Below are 12110 nucleotides of genomic sequence, written 5' to 3'. Positions count from 1 at the left end.
CAGTAATAGTCTTCGATATGTTGGCGAAAATACATGTTTAATTCCGGAGATACGCATAAATTATCATCCGAAATTGTGCTAAACGCATTCTCTGAAACTTATTTCGAGCAGTTAGTTCATGAGCCCACGCGAATGGTAAACGATTGTGAAAAAACACTTAACCTCTTACAAAACAAATAATCCTGACTTACTAACGAGCATCAAAACTGATATAGGGATTAGTGAACACAGGGTTGTCGTTGCGAGATTGAATATCGTAATCCCCAAAACCTCTAAAAATAAAGGAAAAACATACCTATTCAAAAAAGCAGATAAAAATTCACTTGACGCCTTCCTGAGAGACAATCTCCACTCATTCCAAATTAATAATATAAGTATAGACAAGATTGGCTTAAATTCAAAGAAATATTATCGGCAGCAATTGAGAGATTTATACCAAATAAACCAACAAACGACGGAGCTGATCCTCCTTGGTACACAAAACGGGTTAGAACACTGTTGCAGAAACAACGAAACAAACATGCCAAATTTAAACAGATGCAAAATCCCCAAGATTGGCGATCCTTTACAGAAGCGCGAAATTTAAAGCGGAGTTCAATGCGAGACGCCCATAACAGTTTCCACAACGAAACTTTGTCTCGAAACCTGGTAGAAATTCCAAAGAGATTCTGGTCGTATGTGAAGTATGTTAGCGGCAAGAAACAATCAATGCCTTCTCTGCACGATAGCAATGGAGATACTACCGAAGACAGTACTGCCAAAGCAGAGTTACTAAACACAGCCTTCCGAAATGCCTTCACAAAAGAAGACGAAGTAAATATTCCAGAATTCGAATCGAGAACAGCTGTCAACATGAGTAACGTAGAAGGAGATATCCTCGGAGTAGTGAAGCAACTTAAACCACTTAATAAAAGCAAGCCTTCTGGTCCAGACTGAATACCAATTAGGTTCCTTTCGGAGTATGCTGATGCATTAGCTCCATACTGAACAATCATATGCAACTGTTCGCTCGACTAAAGATCCGATCCCAAAGACTGGAAAATTGCACAGGTCACACCAATATTCAAGAAAGGTAGTAGGAGTAATCCACTAAATTACAGACCCATATCGTTAACGTCGATATGCAGCAGGATTTTGGAACTTATATTGTGTTCGAACATTTTGAATTACCTCCAAGAAAATGGTCTATTGACACACTGTCAACATGGGTTTAGAAAACATCGTTCCTGTGAAACACAAATAGCTCTTTATTCACATGAAGTGTTGAGTGCTATTGATAAGGGATTTCAGATCAATTTCGTATTTCTGGATTTCCGGAACGCTCTTGACACTGTGCCACACAAGCGGCTCGTAGTGAAATTGCGTGCTTATGGAGTATCGTCTCAGTTATGTGACTAGATTTGTGATTTCCTGTCAGATAGGTCACAGTTCGTAGTAATTGACAGAAAGTCACCCAGTAAAACAGAAGTGATTTCTGGCGTTCCCCAAGGTAGTGTTATAGGCCCTTTGCTGTTCCTTATCTGTATAAACGATTTGGGAGACAATCTGAGCAGCCGTCTTCGGTTGTTTGCAGATGACGCTGTCGTTTATCAACTAATAAAGTCATAAGAAGATAAAAAACTGTAAAACGATTTAGAAAAGATATCTGAATGGTGCGAAAAGTGGCAGTTGACTCTAAATAACGAAAAGTGTGAGGTCATCCACATGAGTGGTGAAAGGAACTCGTTAAACATCGATTACACGATAAATCAGTCTAATCTAAAAGCCGTAAATTCAACTAAATACTTAGGTATTACAATCACGAACAACTTAAATTGGAAAGAACACATAGAAAATGTTGTGGGGAAGGCTAACCAAAGGCTGCGTTTTATTGGCAGGACACTTAAAAAATGTAACAGACCTACTAAGGAGACTGCCTACACTACGCTTGTCCGTCCTCTTTTAGAATACTGCTGCGCGGTGTGGGATCCTTACCAGATAGGACTGAAGGAGTACATCGAAAAAGTTCAAAGAAAGGCAGCAAGTTTTGTATTAGCGCGAAATATGGGAGAAAGTGTCACAGAAATGATACAGGATTTGGGCTGGAAATCATTAAAAGAAAGGCGTTTTTCGTTGCGATGGAATCTTCTCACAAAATTCCAATCACCAACTTTCTCCTCCGAATGCGAAAATATTTTGTTGACACCGACCTACATAGGGAGGAACGATCACCACGATAAAATAAGGGAAATCAGAACTCGTACGGAAAGATATAGGTGTTCATTCCTTTCGCGCGCTATACGAGATTGGAATAATAGAGAATTGTGAAGGTGGTTCGATGAACCCTCTGCCAGGCAGTTGAATGTGATTTGCAGAGTATCCATGTAGATGTAGATGTAGATGTAATGCACACTTCTGTCTTTCGTAACTCATATTTACAATAATTATAGAGTCTTATAACGGACTATGCTCACAGCATAAAAGGAATGAAATGGGTTGCTACTGAAAGGGCTGCACTCATTAAACTGCACTAATTGTTCACCAGCAGACTGAGTGTGGATTTTCAGAGGCATCTGAAGCACTGCACTGTATAGCTCACGATCAGGAACGCAAAGAAAAAAGGAAAGAAAGAAAGCTCGAAGAAAAAAGTGAATAGATAGCGTATCACTGAATATATGTTGAGGAGACTTAAGCAAGAGTGGTTGATGCTGATTCTCATTTTCCAACTAAGAGATAAGCAGCCTGGACACACCCTCACAAACAAATGGTTCATGCACGACATCGCAAAAGGGAACTGGAAAGGGAGACTAAGTCGTGGAAGAGAAAGTACACTGTTACCGGATTAATTACGAAAAAGAAGGCACTACCACGAAATGATGAAAGATAAAGAAATATCGTGAACTGCAGAGGAAAATTGGCAAACATTTTCCCTCGTACTCCCATTATCAATGAAATTAAACTGTCAAACTCGACCACGTCATCTTTTGTAATACACTCTTTTATTCATAAATGTCTCGATTGCATTTAGAGAGATTGTCATGGATTATGACCATTACACACTGCGATGCTGAATGCCGGCTGATAGCGTTGCGTGCATGTGACGCGGTAAGTAAAATACAGGGGCTGACAAAAATATCGAAACACCACAACACGACACATTACAATGTGTAGTATAGTTTAGAAAACCCGTTGGCATTCAAAACAGCTTCCAGTCGCCTCGAAATGTATGAACACAGGTCCCATGTGGTTTTCAAGGGAATCATATACCATTACTCATGTCAAATAGTGGCAAGTGCAGGTAAGGATGATGGAGGTGGATACCGATCGCCGGCCGGGGTGGCCGAGCGGTTCTAGGCGCTACAGTCTGGAACCCCGCGGCCGCTACGGTCGCAGGTTCGAATCCTGCCTCGGGCATGGATGTGTGTGATGTCCTTAGGTTAGTTAGGTTTAAGTAGTTCTAAGTTCTAGGGGACTAATGACCTCAGAAGTTAAGTTCAAAAAATGGCTCTGAGCACTATGGGACTTAACATCTGTGGTCATCAGTCCCCTAGAACTTACAACTACTTAAACCTAACTAACCTAAGGACATCACACACATCCACGCCCGAGGCAGGATTCGAACCTGCGACCGTAGCGGTCACGCGGTTCCAGACTGAAGCGCCTAGAACCGCACGGCCACACCGGCCGGCAGAAGTTAAGTCACATAGTGCTCAGAGCCATTTGACCCAGTTTGATAACGATCACCCACCCTTCTCTCCAAAGTAGGTCATGAAGCTTCATTTACACTACAGGCCATTAATATTGGTACACCATGAAGATGACGTGCTACAGACGCGAAATTTAACCGACAGGAAGAAGATGCTGTGATATGCAAATGATTAGCTTTTCAGAGCATTCATACAAGGTTCGCGCCGGTGGCGACACCTACAACGTGCTGACATGAGGAAAGTTTCCAACCGATTTCTAATACACAAACAGCAGTTGACCGGCGTTTCCTGGTGAAACGTTGTTCTGATGCCTCGTGTAAGAAGGAGAAATGCGTACCATCACGTTTCCGACTTTAATAAACGCGGATTGTAGCCTATCGCTGTGGTGTCACCGCCAGACACCACACTTGCTAGGTGGTAGCTTAAATCGGCCGCGGTCCATTTAGTACATGTCGGACCCGCGTGTCGCCACTGTGTAATCGCAGACCTAGCGCCACCACCAAGGCAGGTCTCGTGATACGAGAGAGCACTCGCCCCAGTTGTACGAGAACCTAGCTACCGCCCAGTTGTACGAGAACCTAGCTACCGCCCAGTTGTACGAGAACCTAGCTACCGACCAGATGTACGAAGCCTTTCTCTCTCATTAGCCGAGAGACAGAATAGCCATCAGCTAAGTTAATGGCTACGAACTAGCAAGGCGCCATTTGTATCAGTGCCTATAGCTTACGAGTATTCAAGAGAGATGTATTCCAAGGACTAATAAAAAGATAAGTAATAAGCATCTACATACTTTTCTTCTTATTCATTTATAAGTTCTCATGTTCCAGACTTCACGCCCGTCTGCGTTAGCCTTGCGTGCCCTATCGGCTACAGCGTTAGTGTAGCTTGCATTTTCAGCCATCTCAACTTCACGGTGTCGGCCCAGATACCGACACAACATTGGCGACGAGGATGGGATACGAACCCACGCGTGCAAAGCACATTGGATTGTACCGCTTCAAAAGACTGCCATTCGGGTGTGCATCCGCCCCTGCCTTGTTTCAGCAATATTTACAAACTATTTGTGCGTCGGTCCCTACTGCAGCAAACTATCTGGACGATATAGTGATCTCCGGACAGACAGAAGAAGATCATCTTGCGAACTTACGAACATTATTTCAGGTCTTGCGGCACAATGGTCTTCGCTTGAGGAAGGACAAATGTGTGTTTTTTGCTCGTGACTTACCATACCTGGGACATGTCATTAATGCCCAAGGCATACATCCGAGTCCAGAGCACCTCCGTGCCATACAAGAATTGCCTTCCCCTCAAAATGTGAAACAGCTACAGAGTGTGTTGGGTAAAATTAATTATTACAACAAATATGTGCGCAATGCCTCTTCCATTTCAGCTCCGCTCCATCGCTTACGCCGTAAAGGTGTTCCGTTCGTCTGGACGACGGAATGTGAACGCGCCTTTCGCCAGTTGAAATCGGCGTTGCTTTCTAATACTTGCCTTACGCCATTCGATCCCCAGAAACCCCTTTTGTTGATGGTAGATGCGTCGGATTTCGGGATCGGTGCTGTGCTTGCGCACAAAGTTGGCTCCCATGATCGCCCTATTGCCTTTGCGTCCAAATTGCTCTCGTCTGCGCAAAGAAATTATTCACAGATAGAGAAAGAAGCTTTGGCTCTCGTGTTTGGTGTTACTAAGTTCCATGATTTCTTGTATGGTCGTCACTTTACCATCATCACAGACCACAAACCTTTGACATCGCTTTTTCATCCGACCAAGCCTGTACCTCCACGTACAGCGCAGAAATTCATTCGCTGGTCTATTTTCCTCTCGCAGTACCGCTACGATATCTTGTATCGGTCCACTGCTAAGCACGGAAACGCCGATGCGTTGTCCCGTTTGCCTGTTGCTGAGGATAAAGCATTCGATTCTTCCGAACTTGCTTGCATGTTCATTGATTCGGAAACCGATGACGTGGTCGAATCGTTTCCGATTGATTTTCGTCGTGTCGCTACAGCCACAGCTGCTGACCCTGTCCTTGCTACTGTTTTACGTTTTGTTGCTACGCAATGGCCTTTGTCAAAGTCTCGGATCGAGGATCCGTTGGTTCGCCGATTTTTTGCTCACAAGGAGAGACTTTTTGTTCGACGTGGTGTTTTGTTGTTGCGTTCTGATAATGATCAGTCCAGAGTCGTGGTCCCACGTTCGTTACAGTCCTCTGTTTTACGGCTTCTTCACCAAGGACATTGGGGTATAGTGCGAACGAAACAACTTGCTCGTCAGCACTGTACTTGGTTCGGAATCGATGCTGCGGTTACGAATATGTGTTCTTCGTGCCCGGCGTGTGCCGAACAACAGTCCGCACCGCCGCAGAAAGTCTTTGCGTGGCCAAAAGCCACTTCCCCTTGGCAACGCTTGCACATCGATTTTGCTGGTCCGTTCTGGAATGCTCGCTGGTTGGTTCTGGTCGACGCCTTCAGTAATTTTCCTTTTGTTGTCCGGATGTCTTCCACGACGTCCTCCGCCACCATCCAAGCGTTGTCTGCTATCTTTTGCATTGAAGGTCTTCCGCAGACTATTGTTTCCGACAATGGCCCACAATTCATGTCCGCAGAATTTCAGTCATTCTGCCAGGCCAATGGTATTCAACATCTGACATCCGCGCCGTTTTCGCCTCAGTCCAACGGTGCCGCTGAACGATTGGTCCGGACTTTCAAGTCACAGATGTTGAAATTGAAAGAGTCGCATTCTCGGGAGGACGCATTGTTGCTCTTTTTGTCTTCGTATCGCTCTCAGCCCCGAGATGGTCGCTCGCCGGCTGAGTTGCTCCACGGTCGTCCTCATCGCACCTTGATGTCTTAGCTGCATCCGCCGCATCAGGTTCCTGTGCAGCGGCAGACTCCTGCTTTTGCTCCAGGCGACGTTGTATTTTATCGCCACTATAGAGGTTCACGGCGTTGGCTCGCAGGGCGCATTCTTCGCTGCCTCGGCCGCGCGATGTATTTCGTTTTGGGGGCCTCTGGTGAGGTGCGTCGGCATCTCAATCAGCTGCGCCTCTGTCGCCGCGCGGGTTCTGCCGCTCCCCGTCTGCTTTCAGCGACGGAGCCGTCCGGTCAGCGCCCTGGGGACCCATCTACTGGCTCGCCTCATCCCCAGGTGTTACCGACGATGCCTTCCATTTTGCCCCATGGCGACGCGCCGCCGCCGCCGCCGCAGCAGCAGCAGCCGCCGCCGCCGCCGCTTGTTCTCCCGCCGGCGCCGCCCGCATTCGACGCTTCGTTGCAGCCGCCACGCGCCTCCCAGGGTCACGCGCCGCCGATCGCTTCCCGTGACCAGCTGTCCTCCGCCGTGGAACTCCCGCCCGCTCCGGACCACATGACGTCATCGCGCGTCGGCTACCCCGCCGCAATGGAGGTTGATCCGTCGGTCCCTCCTGTCTCTTTACGGGCGCATACACCGCATGTTGACGTGCACCCTGGACTAGTTTTTTAGGCGTTTCCTAGCTCCCCTCGGACCGAATGGCCGGGTGCGGGTGGCACAGCCTCGCCTGTTGTTAGGCTCCCCACCTCATCGCATACGTCAACATGTGGTCCTCCCCACGGCGGGCGGAAGCCTTATCACACGACCGTTCGCCGATTTGCGGGGGAGGAATGTGGTGTCACCGCCAGACACCACACTTGCTAGGTGGTAGCTTAAATCGGCCGCGGTCCATTTAGTACATGTCGGACCCGCGTGTCGCCACTGTGTAATCGCAGACCTAGCGCCACCACCAAGGCAGGTCTCGTGATACGAGAGAGCACTCGCCCCAGTTGTACGAGAACCTATCTACCGCCCAGTTGTACGAGAACCTAGCTACCGACCAGTTGTACGAGAACCTAGCTACCGACCAGATGTACGAAGCCTTTCTCTCTCATTAGCCGAGAGACAGAATAGCCATCAGCTAAGTTAATGGCTACGAACTAGCAAGGCGCCATTTGTATCAGTGCCTATAGCTTACGAGTATTCAAGAGAGATGTATTCCAAGGACTAATAAAAAGATAAGTAATAAGCATCTACATACTTTTCTTCTTATTCATTTATAAGTTCTCATGTTCCAGACTTCACGCCCGTCTGCGTTAGCCTTGCGTGCCCTATCGGCTACAGCGTTAGTGTAGCTTGCATTTTCAGCCATCTCAACTTCACGGTGTCGGCCCAGATACCGACACAACAATCGCGATTGCGGTTTATCGTATTGCGACATTGCTGCTCGCGTTGGTCGAGATGCAATCACTGTTAGCAGAATATGGAATCGGTGGGTTCAGGTGGGTAATACGAAACGCCGTGCTGGATCCCAATGGCCTCGCTTCACTAGCAGTCGAGATGACAGGCATCTTATCCGCATGGCTGTAACGAATCGTGCAGCCACGTCTCGATCCCTGAGTCAACAGATGGGGGCGTTTGCAAGACAACAACCGTCTGCACGAACAGTTCGACGACGTTTTCAGCAGCATGGACTATCAGCTCGGAGACCATGGCTGCCGTTACCCTTGACGCTGCACCACAGACAGGAGCGCCTGCGATGGTGTACTCAACGACGAACCTGGGTACACGAATGGCAAAACCTCATTTTTTCGGATGAATCCAGGTTCTGTTTACAGCATCATGATGGTCGCATCCGTGTTTGCCGATATCGCGGTGAACGCACATTGGAAGCGTGTATTCGTCGTCGCCATACTGCCATATCACCCAGCGTGATGGTATGGGGTGCCATTGGTTACACGTCTCGGTCACCTATTGTTCGCATTGACGGCACTTTGAACAGTGGGCGTGAATCTACTCTTCATTCGATCCCTGCGAAACCCTACATTTGAGCAGGATAATCCACGACCGCATGTTGCAGGTCCTGTACGGGCCTTTCTGGATACAGAAAATGTTCAACTGCTGTCCTGGCCAGCACATTCTCCAGATCTCTCACCAATTGAAAACGTCTGGTCAATGGTGGCCGAGCAACTGGTTCGTCACAATACGCCAGTAACTACTCTTGATGAACTGTAGTATCGTATTGAAGCTGCATCGGCAGCTGTACCTGTACACGCCATCCAAGCTCTGTTCGACTCAATGCCCATGCGTATCAAGGCCGTTGTTACGGCCAGAGCTGGTTGTTCTGGGTACTGATTGTTCAGGATCTATGCACCCGAATTGCGTGAAAATGTAATCACATGTCAGTTCTAGTATAATATATTTGTCTAATGAATACCCGTTTATCATCTGCATTTCTTCTTGGTGTAGCAATTTTAATGGCCAGTAGTGTATATTGTGACCTAGTGACTGTGGTAGCCAGGGGCGATCAGACACTTCATACTCGTGCTCATTAAACCAGTCCCGGATGACGTGAGCTGTGCCAACAGAGGCCCTGTCTTCTTGGAGCACACCATCACCACTGAGGAACAAACACTGAACAATGGGATGGACCTAATCAGCCAAAATGGTCACTTAATCCTTGTCAATAATACGACTTTGCAGATTAACCGTGGGGACCATGGAAAACCACGATATGGTTGCCCAAACCATCACCGAACCCCCGCCATGTTTCGTTCTTGGAATGCAAACTCACAAGTAGTTGGAAACGGTGTGAAACAAGACTCATCCGACCGACTGACTTCCTTCCATTGCTCCATAGCCCATGTTTCATGGCTTCAATACCACGCTTTCCTGTTACGGGCATTTCCATTACTGACAAGTGGTTTTGGAATTACAGCTCGCCCAGCAAATCCCCTGTTATGAAATTCCTTTCGTGTTTTTTTTTTTCTTTTTTCGTCACAGTTCTCTTCAGTGACCGTCTGCCACGATCATCCAACACGCGCTCTACTCCGCGTTGCGATTTAGCGGATGATGTTTTTCTCTTTCCCGGCAGGCGGTGTAAATCTTGGATATGGTGCCTCTTGAAACACCAAACACTTCAGCTAACTTGGTTAAAGGAAGCACCTAACATACGAGCACCAACAGTTTATCCACGTTCGAATACACTTAGTCCCGACATAATGCACTCACAACTACACAGTGTACTGAGGACATTGTACAGACAGCGTTAGTGGTCCAATGCAATAGCTCAGCCTGCAGGCTTGGCTAGCATATTCATTTATGTTCAAGAACACATTTCTCACGGTGTTTCCATATTTTTATCCAACCTCTGATACAGGGTGTAAATTTTATGTTGACTGGCCAGAATAACTCGAAAAATAAGCTTCACACGAAAACATGTGTAGAATTCAAAGTTGATTATTATCGAGGGGGACATCTGCTGGTGCTAAAATTAGCCCGCCTCCCCAGCCCCCTGGGGGTGGGGCGGGAGGCAACTTTAAAATTTCAAATGGGAGCCCCCATTTTTTTTTTTTTTTTGCAGAATCAGATTCTACATAAAGAAACTACGTACATTTTGTCTTAATTTTTTTTATTCTTGGTAGTTGGCGCTGTAATTCAAGAAAATCCATGTTCTCATTTTTGCGTGGAAAATAGTACGGATAAATAAAAAATACTTATTTACTTCGTAAATTTTGATTCGCTAAAACTAAAACTCTCCACCTCTTCCCATAGGGTGGGGTTTGAGATTCATCTAGTTCTCCGAGTTTTGTCTCAAAAATTATGGCCTGTATCTTCTTCTGCACGATCGTAAGACGTCTTTTGTTTCGAAATTCTCGAAGTTCACATTCTACATATTTCGCGAACGATGTAAACTTGACCTCCTTTTTCGTTAGGATGTGTTCACTTGTCCTCCTCAGAACTACCAACGCATCATCTGTCGAATTGCGTTAGTTCGGTCTTCTTGCGCGGTGAATTTTGAGATGGCTCCAGATGATAAGTGTTCGAAGTACCGGTACTTTGTTCCTCTCCCAACTGTGTTTCGCTTTTGAAACTTATCCCTTCTGATGTACCCTAAAAAAAAGGAAAAACATATTCTTCAGATTTTTTGTTTATTTTTTCAGGTACCGAATACTGAAGCACAATGCAAGGAATTTGCTTGAGAGTTTGAGATTCGCTGGAACTTTCTCCTGTATAGGGGTTTAGATGTAAAACACGTGGAAATTGTTAATCCTGTTCATGGGGGGGGGGGGGGGTTGTTTAGGGAATAGACTAAACAGCTAGGAAAGGACGGGGAAGGAAGTCGGCTGTGCCCTTTCAAAGGAACCACCCTGGCATTTGCCTGGAGCGATTTAGGGAAATCACGGAAAACCTAAATCAGGGTGGCCGGACGTGGGATTGAACCGCCGTCCTCCCGAATGCGAGTCCAGTAATCCTGCTCATGTTGGAAGCACTTATAACAGCTATAAAGACACTTTCAGCATTGTGTTAATGGCATCAGTAGATGTCGATTACTAGTTTCTTTACGCAGATGTGGGTGTTCAAAGTCGTATTCAGATGGAGGTGTATTTAACCGTACAACTTTTAACAAAGCCCTTCAAGTAGGTGAGCTGCACATACTAACTCCGGAATCTCTGTCTGGAAGAACAGTGTCCACCCACTATGTAACTATCGCTGACAATACCTTCGCACTGCAAGAACATGTCATAAAACCCTTTCCAGATAATCATAACCAATGCAGCAAATAAACAGTATTTAATCATAGGCTCAATAGAGCCCGACGAGTTGTCGAAAATGCCTTTGGAATGCTATCCTCTGTTTCTCGTGTTCTACAATTAGCTATTCATCTCGATCCCTATTAACTAACACCTCATCGGTTACATGTGCCGGGCACAAATCTCAGCGACAAATCTTTGTTTGTGAACGTACCTTGACACGTAGCGGCCTAGCGCAGCAGCCCTGCCACCTTAGGAAACCCCAATGATCGAGAAGCTCGGTTTGGCCCCAACCGCTACGGGTGGCGCAGAATACAAGGAGTCGTGGGAAGTCGTGGCTGGATGCCAGACGTGATTCGAAAATGGTTCAAAGGGCTCTGAGCACTATGGGACTTAACATCTGTGGTCATCAATCCCCTAGAACTTAGAACTACTTAAACCCAACTAACCTAAGGACATCACACACATCCATGCCCGAGGCAGGATTCGAATCTGCGACCGTAGCGGTCACGCGGTTCCAGACTGAAGCGCCTAGAACCGCACGGTCACAACGGCCGGCCGTGATTCGACTATAGATGGCCGCGTAGTTCGACAAATCCGTTAGATGTTGCAGTTTTCGTTAACTGTATTGAGAACTCGTCAATGTTAGAACCGACTCTTTAGCAAGAATCGGTAGAAGCAATGGTTACTTCAGAAAAGTAATAAAAAGCCGAAATAAGTGTGAACGTCAGCACGTGTGCATAGAAACGTTAGGAACGTGTACCGTACCTTGTACTAGAGGCAATAAACCTTTCGGTTCTATGAATTCAGTGTCTTGTTTCGAATCTTTTTCATGTCTATTAGAACTAACTAAGTCTGTAGATTTTTAATGGCAAGT

The 12110-nt window shown here is 46.4% G+C and overlaps 1 protein-coding gene across 1 annotated transcript in view; it reads right to left on the bottom strand.

The window, feature by feature from the left end:
* LOC126471297 (translation initiation factor IF-2-like) overlaps positions 1-12110 on the bottom strand; it is a 197779-nt gene that overhangs the window by 16279 nt on the left and 169390 nt on the right. The gene's annotated exons all lie outside the window — the stretch shown is intronic.

Source organism: Schistocerca serialis, chromosome 3, assembly GCF_023864345.2.
Source record: "Schistocerca serialis cubense isolate TAMUIC-IGC-003099 chromosome 3, iqSchSeri2.2, whole genome shotgun sequence".
NCBI lineage: Eukaryota > Metazoa > Arthropoda > Insecta > Orthoptera > Acrididae > Schistocerca > Schistocerca serialis.
The sequence above is the reverse complement of the archived record's forward strand: the minus strand, read 5'-3'. Positions and strand labels throughout refer to the sequence as shown.